Source organism: Patagioenas fasciata, chromosome 13, assembly GCF_037038585.1.
Source record: "Patagioenas fasciata isolate bPatFas1 chromosome 13, bPatFas1.hap1, whole genome shotgun sequence".
NCBI classification, from domain to species: Eukaryota; Metazoa; Chordata; class Aves; order Columbiformes; family Columbidae; genus Patagioenas; species Patagioenas fasciata.
The window spans coordinates 20,638,897-20,651,518 of record NC_092532.1 but is presented as its reverse complement, the minus strand read 5'-3'; the positions used below and the strand labels follow the sequence as shown (position 1 = coordinate 20,651,518).

General features: G+C 39.1%; 1 long non-coding RNA gene across 1 annotated transcript in view; it reads right to left on the bottom strand.

Moving 5' to 3' along the window:
* Positions 1 to 12,622, bottom strand: part of LOC139829042 (uncharacterized) — a 217,743-nt gene that overhangs the window by 168,818 nt on the left and 36,303 nt on the right. The window lies entirely within an intron of this gene.

The window sequence follows — 12,622 nt, the reverse complement described above, 5'->3', positions numbered from 1 at the left end:
TATTGACATGAAAGACATTTCTATACTGAGCTGCAGTTGTGCTACTTAAACAGGCTCCCATTCATATGAGGGGACGAGAACAGGTCTGCCAAGGTGGAGCTGGAACCGAAACAACTCAGTCAGTCCAAAGTGACATACACTATTATTTATGCTATTACACAACAAGTATTTAAATCGCTACAGGAATATAGGTCAAAAGTACTAACGCTGAACCAATGCATTCTGTTTACTCCTCCATCACAAATTATTAATGTAACTTTATGAATAGGTGATATTATCTATATGCCCAGGGAAGCATATCTGTGCACAAGTCTTGATTAAAGAAAGTTAGGTCCTGTTTTAATAAAGCAATGGAACATACGTAAAGCATCACCCATTCCTTCCAAGTTATTATTGCCACTGGAAACATAAATTATGAAAAACTTTCCAATGCTGTTTGTAAATACTGAACTTGAATTTAAAAGTTAGGCACTAATCCATGGAAACAAATCAATGTGGAACAGAAATACTTGTGACTTATCCAAACATCATGCAAGTAGCATATGTCTTGCTAACTGATGTAACACGATTCACAGACTTGCAAGAAAAAAACCTTCTTGTATGAGGAATGTGGGTAACAATTTAAAATATTTGGTTTATTACTACTCACTTGCTTTCAATTCTACACTTAAAAGGCCACAGGTAAACATGGAAAAGCTCTGAACACTGAGTATTTGTGAATCTAAAGTTAGCTGAAAGCTGAGTAACTGGCAAGCCAGAGGTAAGGCAGATATAAATCTTAATTCTGATCCCCAGAGAATTAATGTTGAAGAATGTATATTACTAAGAACTGCTAATTTGGGGATTTCTTTTCTTTTCTTGGTCCTTCATTACTCTTCATCAAATATCTTTGGATAAAGACATATTCTTCATGTCAGAATTTAAAATATTTGTTTCAGCACAAAGCTGAAATTATCACAAGGGCAGTAAATTAAAGTCTTAGACTCTTAAAACCAGGAGGCAAAACCTGAACATTCAGTAATGAGATGTACATCTCTTCTTTCCTCCATCTACTTTATTCTGTAGCAGAATCTGCTACAGTCTTCCATGCCTTTTCTATTTACAGAACCATGCTTGTCTCCTTAGACTCACCCCTTTGCCATTCTCCTTGGGACACGGTACATCTGACAAGAAGACAGAAACTTCATTAGCAAATATTTCAGTTTGTGGAAGTGAAAAGTCAGATGCATAGAAACACAACCATGAGCTGTGTCTCTGTCTTCTAGCAGCCAAGTAAACTTCAAGGAAAGCTCTGAACCAGAGTAACATAGGTAAATGAAGATTAGAAATGGGTTTACTAACAATACTTTTATTTCAGAACTCCTGAGATTCTGTTCAAAGACAAAGCAGCTTTTATATATATATATATATATATATATATATATATGTATATGTATCTTAATAATATACATTCTTCATCATTAATTCTCTGGGGATCAGAATTAAGATTTATATCTGCCGTTACCTCTGGCTTGCCAGTTACTCAGAAACTATTCAAATCTTGCGCATGCCAGCTCTGTTCCCAAGTCTGGTCTTCGTGGTTGAGTACAGTTATGTTTTCCTCTGACTGTTGCTATTACTCTCACGGAATCTTCCTAAAACTACTGGGAACTTCATGTTAAACCAGTTTCCTAAGATCATTAAGCATTAACAGTTGAAAAATTAAATTATGATTAGGTAAATATAAACAAATCATAAACTTCGCTAAAGCATTAGCTGGCGTGTCTGCCTGCCAATTTGCAATCAATTTTTAAGTAGTCTCACTGGGCCTTTTGCAAGGCACTACGATTCTCCTAATGTACACAGCACGTAGGCTGTATGCTTGAGCCTGCTAGATGGCACTTGCTTCACTTTCAAGAAATTCCAAATATTTTTACGGCTAACATATATTTGAAAGTGAATTCTGAGAGCATTCCCAGCTGTCACTGTATCTGCACCAAGGTGGCATCAAAGCCAGCAATAAACTGAGATAAACAAGATGACCGTAGGTTTTCCTACCAGAAGAGTGTTTTCCAATCCCTTCACATGGACTCAATTTCAGTTGTACATGAGGTGCATTAGCAATGTCTGATTCAATCTTCAATCCTCAAAACACAAGGAACACGGTTTTGATGGTGTACAAACCAATGAGTGATTTGTATTATATACACACACTACAAATATAATGGGTACCACCTGCATTATTCATTTGTATACTTCTTCATATACAATCTCTCTCATCTTAAAATCTTGAGATTGGTGCATCAAAGGGAAAACACGTTGTTTTACATATATCCAAACTTCTGTATATTTGATTAGCTTGAATTTTCTCAGGGAATGTCTGGTTATTCTTTCTGAGGACAATCACAGCCTATCAGCAGGGCAGGACAATGATCATACGGGATATACAGCAAGTGGGGAGCCTGGAGCAGAAGCAGAAACCTCTTAGGAAAGGCAGGAGAGAGAACTACAGAAATTTAGTGAACCAAAATAACTGGAGTGAAAGAAATTATCTATACTAAAAGGACACAAAGGTGGGAGAATGATTTACTTATGATCCTTACTTTATTTCAACAGTTCTTTGAAAACTTGCTGTGTTTTACTTCCATGTCTCTCGCTCAGAACTCGAGTCATTTCAGTAGGTTTTGTTTCTCAACATCAAGGAAAAAAATCCTACAATTCTACCTTAAAGTTCTGCTAAATTTGGGGTTCAATCATCACAAGTAAGAACTTCACTTATTCCCAGGTGCTTTTACAAATACCAAGCTAAAATGAGCACAGGATGCACTTAAAGAAGAGTTCAATAAAGTGGGTTCCACATTCAGTTCTGCAGGAGTCTATTGATCATTACCAATAAATGACCATTAACAGAGTCTCCAACTAATTCTTCAATCCAGCAAAAGCAAATGTTCCTGCCACTGCAAGTGAAGAATTCCCCTGTACCACCCTGTTTGAAAAGCAAAGCACAGAAGCCTAGCTACAAATTATATCATACAGTGTTTGAAGGAGGAAGAAACGTAAAATACCTGATCTCCAACAGAGAAGAATTTCCATTTTTATTAAAAAATTATTCACCAGATAGCCTGCTACAAGTATTAATATACCCCAGTATGGCCAGTAATAAATCCGTGGTTATATGGTAGAGAATAAAAAGGATTTTTAAAATAACCAGCTGTATATAATCCAAACAAAATTATCATAAATTAAGATATATTTTTTTTAAAGTCAAATTAAAGACTCCATTCAGCAGCCCACAATATTACAGAGGTTTCTGCTTAAATACATGTCCTATCCTGGAATAAGACTATGGATATCATCCCCTGAGCACTTTAAGAAGCCCATCAAATAAACCTGCACAACACGCTCACACTTAACATTATTCCAGGTGTGCATCACCATGGCCAAACTGAACTCTACTCTGTGGTTATGAAATGTCAGTGGGTCCTACCAATCAAAAACTTCAATGAGTACTGCTATGCAGCAGGCCCTTTCCAGCACAAAACACAACACAGAAATATAATATAAGGGACCAAAATAGAAAATTAATACTACTGAATAGTATTGCACACTCCAAATCGTTCATCTTTAACACTGTGTAATCACCTTATATTACCTAGGACAGTGATAATGATTGGAGAGTAAAGACAACGACCACTGTTTTACTTCTGATTTTAAAGAATAAGTTTAACTGAATATACAGGCTAAAAATGAAACAACCTTCAGTAACCAGTGTTAAGTACTGAGTTTATCACTTAGCATTACTTATTCTTGTTTCCTAGCCTAATACCAGCAAGACTGACATTTTTACATTGAAGCTGTAATCCTTAAAATATCTTGCGAAATACAACACTGAAGATTTTTAACTTCTAAGTTATCAGTGTAAAGTGAAAATAATACCTGGGTCATTGGTAACCTTGTATGTGATACAAGGGTAAAACATCCAACGTTCTTCCTTTTTTCCACCGATTTGATAAACTAAACTTTTTAGGCACTGATCAGCAGCTATCCTAAATTATTTCTCTCATCTTTATCAAGTGGCTCAAGTGTGGGAATAAGTTTCAGATATGTGCATAATGCAAGCAAATCTCTTGCCAACTGGATCCACTCTGAGGTCCTTTGCTGCTGTATGGTGCAGCTCTGTTTTTATTCATGTCATGTTCCTCCCATATAAATCCTGTTCTTCATTAACACATCACCAGGTGATAAAGTGAAAAGCCCATTTTGACCCTCTGGAGTCTGGACTTTGAGCAACCAGTCCCAAAAGCAGAGCCCATACAGAGCAGCCCCCCTGCCACCACTCCAGTGCTTGCTCCTTGAACTGCTGTCAGTAAATTCCTCAACCTGAGCTTTCTGGTTTGTACTTCCACTGCTTGGTTGAATACACAGAGATATAGCACATTAAATACACAAGACTTATTGGTATCACTCATTTTTTCCTAGCATAATAAGGTTCCTTTGGAAACTAATAAACCTCTTTATCTGCTTTTCCTTGGAAAAAGAGCAAAAGTGCCATCAGTGTTCAAGGCTGCTCTCCTATACATCATCCACCTGCTATAAGTGGCTTATGGTGCATTTTCCCCCACCTGATCTCAAGCAACCTCCAGTAAACAACCAAACAAACGATTGATAAGAAAATTAAAAGGAAAGGATCATTTTCCTCCCAAAGAATTCTCATTTAATCTTCATGGCAAGCGAAAATCTTGCTGAGGGCTCCTGTAGCAGCGTGTTTCACATCCAGCGGCTTATCCTGTAAGACAGCCATGAGCCTGCAGACCGAACGTTTGGTTTCTTGCATGCAAATAGGATCTGGTCCTGAGCAGGGCTGAGTGCACTGAACTCCTAGAGAATTCAAATCGCAAACAAGTGAAGCCAGTCCTTTTTTTAAATACATAGCTCTCCTTAAGGTCTGCTTTTCTTGCTAACCTATTTTCACGTGAATTCTACTTGCCTGCACTATTTGTCATTCAACATCAAGCAAGCTGTCTAACCACCTGATACCAGATAACTGCTCCTAAATCTGCTTCAAAACTTTTTAAAAGGGAGCATAAAACTTGTAGACAGTAAAAAGCCTGATAACAGTCTCTTCCCTTGAGCCTAAAATCACCTGTGAATGCCCCCCCTGCTCCTCCCTGTGTATCCCAAAATGCGTAGTAAAAGCTACACATAGCAAGGAAGTCTCACACAGCTTAAAACACAACAAATATAATTCCTTATTTTCCTCATTACCTTCCAGCAACAAAGTGTAGCTGGGGTGGGTGTCTTAAAGGTGCAAATGTGTCAGGAAAAATAATTAGCTAATGCTATTCACATTTTATTCCTGTGTAACAAAAGATATTGAACAAACACCCCTAGCAAAAGCATCTTCTCAGAGTCTACCTCTGAATACCTGAATGATGCATTACAAAACTTTACTGCATATTGATCTTAGTGACATCGATGAGTAACCGCCACCGAAATGAAAGAATTCCATGCGACACTGTTCGTTTCAGCATCCCCAAAAACAAAGCGTTTTTAAGGAAAAATGGTAGGAAAAAGTGCACCTGGAAACATGCCAGAAATTGAACAGTCTTCTCCTGGCAATAGGTAAACAACAATGAAAGCTGAACTTCAGCATAACTTAAAAGGAAAGTCAAAATTTATTACAAATTATTATTACTAAAATAAACAAATAGAAAGGTATTACATCTGTTTCAAAGGCGCAGGTGTTCTGTAATCTTTCCCTGCTGATGTAATTCCTTAAAAAAAAACCAAAACTTCAAATGGATGAGAAGACATTAAACTTCATGATAGGTTTATTACGAGAGCCACCTTAGTGACCAGGAAAACAAATTGGAGACAAAAAAACCTCAAAGGAATCTGAGCAGAACCTCCTGCCCCATAGCTAAACAGCTGCCTATCCTCAGCTGGGTGATATTTCAGTGCTATTTTTTAACACCGCATGGCAAAGCGGCAGAAGTTAAACACGTATTAACACGTAAGCCTAGCTTGCAGCTCTTGGCTTCGGTGAGTAAAAAGCTGGAAGTGTTAGAGACTGCGGTTGCATAACGGCAGTCGGGATGAATGTAGATAGCAGCTCCTCTCCAATGTGTGCAGCATCACGGCAGCGCCAAGAGCGCTCTGCAGTCGTGAAGGAATGGAAAAACGAGTGAAAATCTTGAAGAGCCTGTGTCGTTGCTGAGCCCCCAAAGCTCATGAAAGCTTCTGTGGCCCGGCAGCTGTGGACGCCATTTATCTCATTGGAATGAGTCACACGGGAGTGCATTTCATTTAAGTCCCTGAAGTTAACACCACTAGAAGATACATCACCTTGATGATTCAAAATTAAATACACAAGTATTCCAAAGCTTTGGAAATAACTCAGAACTAATGAAGGACTAATTGCTTCGCTACATGTCTTCATGTAATGATGTATAAAAAAATTGGTGTCAACTGGCTTATGTCAACTTTTGCATCAGTTAATTACATGTTTTCCATCAGCCATCCATAGTCACAATTAAAACATGAGAATATTCTTATAATTAGCTTTCTGGTTTAGGGAAAGAGACAACGGAAGGAAGCGTTAGAACTTGGTTGACTTTTTCTGTCATTAAGCTGACACAATAATTACCACCATCTTAGAAATCAACTCCACGGCTAGTTGGCTAATGGTAGTTATATTGCTGAGGCTTGATTCACCATCAAAACCCCCTGGTTTTTAGCAAATTTAAGTCCACTAATTTCAAACAGTTCTTTCTTGTTATTTGAAATATCACAAGCAGCATCTAGTTATTTACTACAATAATAAATGATGACATTTCTTTTGAAAACAAGTCTAACGTGAAATTAGCAGGCGACCACTACACCTGTTTTCTTGGTAATACAGAACACGCAGGAGTGGAGAGAAGGTACCTTCATCACATCTTTTATATTCCCTGCTGGTCAGGAAAAGTCTGCATATAGCAAATATGAAATCAGTATGCAGCAACTGCAGAAACGTCATTTGAGACCTAGCTAGTGAGCAAATCCCACATAAACAGCTGTATTGAACTATTTGAGCTTCTTAACACAAATAATTAGCTTAGTTTTTAAAAAGTATTTTTAAAACAAGCATAAAGATATTACAACAGCTCCATCTCAGAAGCTTCGCAACTAGAACTACATGAAAAAGCTGGTTTACTAGAACTAGAGCTGCTGCTCTCTGGCTCCGAACTGATGTTACTGCTTCAGTAAGGCTGGGAGGTCAAATGAAGCTGACATTAAACAGATACTGGAGCGGCAAAGAATACCAGGAGCTATTTCAGAGATAGCCAAGGGATCTCGCAAGGCAGTATCACAGGCTCAGAGCATTCCCTCTCAGCCTTCCAGATAATGAAAGCCTTACGCAAAAAAAGAGAGAGACACAGAACCACAACAGAAAAATCGACAATCACCACCACAAATGTATCTGCATATATCAAAATACAGATGTTTATCTGTGGAGCCAAATGGAAATCTCTTATTCTAAAATTTTTGTTAATATCTACAAAGAGACAGTCAGGAACAAAACTGTGAATCTAACTCAAGTCATCTGAAATAAGCAAGAAAACTCCAGACAAAGGCTTTTCTTGAGTATTCAAGTGCTCTGACTTAATCTTGAAAGAGCAGTACCCTGTGCTACTCCAAAACAAACAGCAGATACACTCAAATGTTAGAATTGTTAGAAGTCCCAGAAGCTTGTGAGAAATTTAATTCGATTATTATCCAAGAAAACAGTAGTAATTGGATCCAGCTGTTCCTTAGGCTGCTGAGGATTATTTTTAGAGCAGAGTCCCTATGGATTACTATAGGTAGTCACATTCCTGGTCAACTACCAGCGCCAGCCCAGGTAAATACCGTGACTGACAAGAACCAGACCGGTAACACTGCATTTTCACAAGGGGCAGTCAGCACGTTCCCTAAAGGGCACCTGCAGCTGGTCACAGAAGGCACAAGGGGAGGCTGCTGTTCTGAGATTAATCAAAACTAGAATCTGGATATTAAAAAACTCCTGGCACCATTAGTTTTCATTAATTTCTATATCATTTTTTTAAAGAAAACAGCTAACTTTATTTCCAGTTCTCCAAAAGAGAGTATTGAAGTTTAACTAAGAGCACGATTCCACACAGCAGAGGCAAGTCCATGGTAAAGTCAGTTCAAGACTTTTTCAGATCTCTAGCAAAAACATTTCTGTGTTTGCTTTATTGAAACATGGCTCCCACACCTCTCAGATTTCAGTTTGTACAAGTCTGAACTAAGTCTATAAAGCTACCTCTCAAAACCAGAAAAGCCCTCATAATAATATCTTCACTCACCCCCCAAACAAGCCATTGCATCATCTGGAAGATTAAAATCAAAGAGAAAGGACTTGAACTGCCCGTCCTGTCAGGCACCAGGACATCGGGGCCTTCAGCATCATGATACAGGCAGGATTTATAAGACAAACAAGTCAGGCTCCTACTCCACACAGCTGGCTGCAAGCAGAAGGGCCAGAGCACAAACCCATCCCCTGCTAAGCCACAGCCTTCACCACAACACACGTAACCTCAGCAAGGACGACTTCTTCACCCTGTGCCGCTAGCGATGCGTCACTCTGGAGCTACACCTATCGCTTGCCACACGCAGCAGAAGGCCAGTCAAGCACCGCTCTGCTTCGAGGAGAGACAGATCTAAATGAAAGGCTTCTAACAACGCTGAACGCATCCTGACCTCCAGTGAGGTAAGATGAGCACGATGGTACCTCACTTGCAGGAGTCACCAGGGCACCTCTCACTTCAGAACGACTTCTTGCCGCTTCAGAGCTTTTACAGATTGCTCCTCAAACTTCTCGAGAGCGGATGCTTTTCAACTGCCATTTAATTCCCCAGAAGGAACTTAAAATGTGATGGACATGAAAAGGAATAATAAATTACATGGTGTGCAATTGCCAAAAGGGACATGCACTCACAGAATCCTGCTGTTGCTCTACAGAATACCTGAATACACTGAAGTCAGCTTTCACAGAAACAGAACACGTTTTCCAAGCTTACAGGAGAGATATGGCTTTCTATAACTAGGACTTTGGTCTCTTAGCTAGATGCAACCATGGAAAACCCTCCATACACGCACACATACTCCCAACCATGTTTAACTGATAAGGTAAGAGATGTGAGCAAGCACAGCCTGTTCCACATTTTGACCTATCCCCGTTTTATACCTACAGAAAGCAGTTTTATTACCATTTGTACACAAAGAAACTTGTGCGCTTTAGTTCCATTAGACTGCAAGATTAACTTTTACTCAGATGATTCTCTCTAAAAACATGATCTCATTTCACCGCTACCTGAAGTACACGAGCTGCTCAGCTGGTAGTTTTTGGTGATGTTGAATCTGAAACTCTTCAAAAAGGCTTAAAAACCATCACGAGAGAACGGTGGGTAGCAGGGTGCCAGGGTGCGGCACGGTGAGGTCTCTGATGCAGGTGACTGAACACACGACAAGTTCAGACACTTCACATTCCTCAGTCTACTCTTGGTGGTCATAGTCTAACGTATTGTTGTTGAAATAAGATTTTCAAGTCAGTTTTTAGTGTTCCTCTCATCCTTTTCTCCTGTATTGAATAAGCCTCCCTGAAAAATGGGGGGTTTAGAAAACATAAAAAAGCTTTAAACACTAAATTCTGTCTCTGCTTAGAGCTACAAATTACTCATTTTACCTTCAAACACTATGTATACTCACTGTGAGGCTGCAGTATGTAAATCACTAAGAAATATGCTCTTACTTTGCAACCCCGAAATGAAATCATTTGAATCACTCTTAGAAAAATATACCATTTTTTGTTAGTAGGATCCCAAAGGAAATGCCATTTTAAAATTTGCGTGGAAAATAATGTTTCTAAGGTAAGGAGACAAAGCGATTTTCTCTTTTGTTTTGCTATGTCCTCCTTCTCACAATATACCATTAGCAACCCTGGCCAGGAGCAGCCCGTACCCACCCATCCCCGGTGGTGCCAGATCTGCTCTGCGGACACTGTGGAGAAAAACTCCCCGTTGTTCCTATAGCCAGCAAAGCAGCACGTTGGGGCACTTCAGCTCTTTCCGAAGTACATTTTGAGAAATCCTCTGAAGCACAATCTGACAGCTGTATAAAGCCAGTTCTTGAAAACAAAGAGCCATAGTTTAGATGTCTCTAAGAACCAGAGCAGCAGTCCCAGCCCTGTCTGCAATTTGTACTTGTCACAGAGCTGTGGTGGCAGCACAGCTTAATTCCCTGAGGGGGCACAAGCACTGTCCTCCTTTTGGGTTTTCCTGTGAGAATATGACAATCCGGAATGAATTTCAGACACTAGTGACAATTCTCTTTTGAAAGGAACTATCTAAATATCAGACATTTCTTGGATATAAACTCTGATGATAGATGTCACAACATGGAAGTTGATGAGAGTTTTGACAACCCTCTGTTTGGGTTTGGTTTGTTGTCGTTGTTTGTTATTGAGGGGTTTGTAGGTTTTGGTTGTTGTTTTGCTTTTGTTCCTCACCCCCCCCAGTACACAAGCCTTGCCAACAAGAGCTGCCACAGAAGTATATGGAACCAGAATTCCAGGAGGGGCGAACAGCCAAATTGATCCATTTTGCTTACTGCTTGACAAGTTAAAAACCTCATGACACCACAGCCAAAACATCAGAGATCAATCAGTCTTTATTAAACAAACAAACAAAAAACACAAGAAAAGCACCCTTTTGCTCTCAATAAAACTGAAGCGATGTTAAATTCTGCGTTTCAGAGGACACGAGATGACTGGCAGCATTTTGAGCTCCTCATCGCTCATTGCTGCTCAAGGCTTAAGCAGCATGTTGGCAACAGAATGGTTTCCAGTGCCACATAATGCCAGCATGTCCACAATTCCTACTCATGTGAAAGCAAAGGTATGAGTAGAATTAAGATACAAGCATTTACTCTGTAGCTGGTGCAATAAACCATGTTAAATGGACATATTTCCACTAGCAAAACTTTCTTGTAATGGAGTGACTTGCTCCATTTACTATTATTCAGTAATTTGAATTTTACCACTATCTATGAACAAAGTCAGAAAGATACATAATGGGATTGATTTAATAAATTAAGCAGGAAACATTGCCAAAAAATAATTCAGTTCACAGATGTTGTAGATGTCGCAAAAAATAAAAAAGGAGAAAATACATTACTTAAGGTCATGTGTACGAGTAGTGAGATGGAGTTGTATAAAAATAGATCTAAGACAAATCATTCAACCCGCCTCCTTAAAAATCGTAACAGCCAATACAAGAGTTGACCTAACTTGCTTTGTGTTTAATTAGTAAGTCCTTTCAAGTAAACGTCACCAAGTTAACAAAGAATACAGACTTATTTTCCATTGCGATCAGGTAAAACAGAAATACACACCATCTCAAAGTATCCACCCCTAAAAAATCAGTAACCCTTCCAAAAACAAACCTGCAGTACTTTTGTGTTCATTTATATACCTGGCTACATCTACTGTCATTTTCTTTCCCCAAAGAAACATCTGCTCCCTGATGTCTGGAGTTATAACCCACAAGTACTCACTGTACCAAGGGTTGTAGTGTCAAACAGCTAGAAGTTTTAAATTATATTTTTTGTGTCCTGCTATCAAAACTAAAATCTCATTAGTAAACATATCACTTGGATTCTATCAATCCAGTTCTGGTTTATCTTTGTCTGCAAATGTGAAAATCGTGGCCAAATCCTTGTGCTACAGAATTCATTATGGACTTTGAGGTTGATTGCAGTGAAAACAAGAAGGCATAGGCTATTTGCTCCAACTTCAGTAATAGTCTTTGCACATACACAGTGAGCAAGATTTGGCCTACTTTTAAAATTGTCACATTTCCTAGTGCCCACTGAAGTGGATTCAAATCTTTAAATTTTTCAGGCAAATGAACAGAATATTACGTCCATTACTAACTTTTCTGATTGATCCTTCAGGAATAAGATGTGTAATTCCTTAAGGGAACGGGGCTACTTTTATGTGAGAATTGTGAAGAGCTGCCCAGCCCTGCAGTCAGCTGAGCTGCACCAGTATGGGTGTCCAGGCTGGTGTTCTGACACCCTGCAGGAGAAAAGGAGCCCCGAGAACAACACACAACCGCAGCTCCGCATTATTGCTTATTCCAGTAATTAAGCCTCATCCTTCTCCTTAATAAATAAATAATGAGCTTCAGGAAACTTTAATATGAAATTAAAAGTAAAATGAACACTACCTTAAGGGACGTTTCTCTGTATACATCTAAGTTTACTGCAAGACCAGACACGGATGGCACTAGGAGGACAGTCCCGGTTTATTTGACTAACAAATTATCCTCTTAACAGGAAGGCACATTTGCTTCCAGCGGAGTCACATTTCAGAAAGTCCCAATGTGACGTAGTTGTGTGCCCTCAGGTGCAATTTCTTAACCTTCCTGAAGTGCAAAATTTGAATCCAAGATTGTTACGCTGCAATTAAAATAATTCTAAAATAGCTATCATACTGTATATGCATGAGGAAACAACTAAAGGTTACAAGGACAACCTAAGATTTTTCTGCTTTTTAACATTTGAGATTGCCACGGTTTAACCTCTGCTGGCAACTAGGACC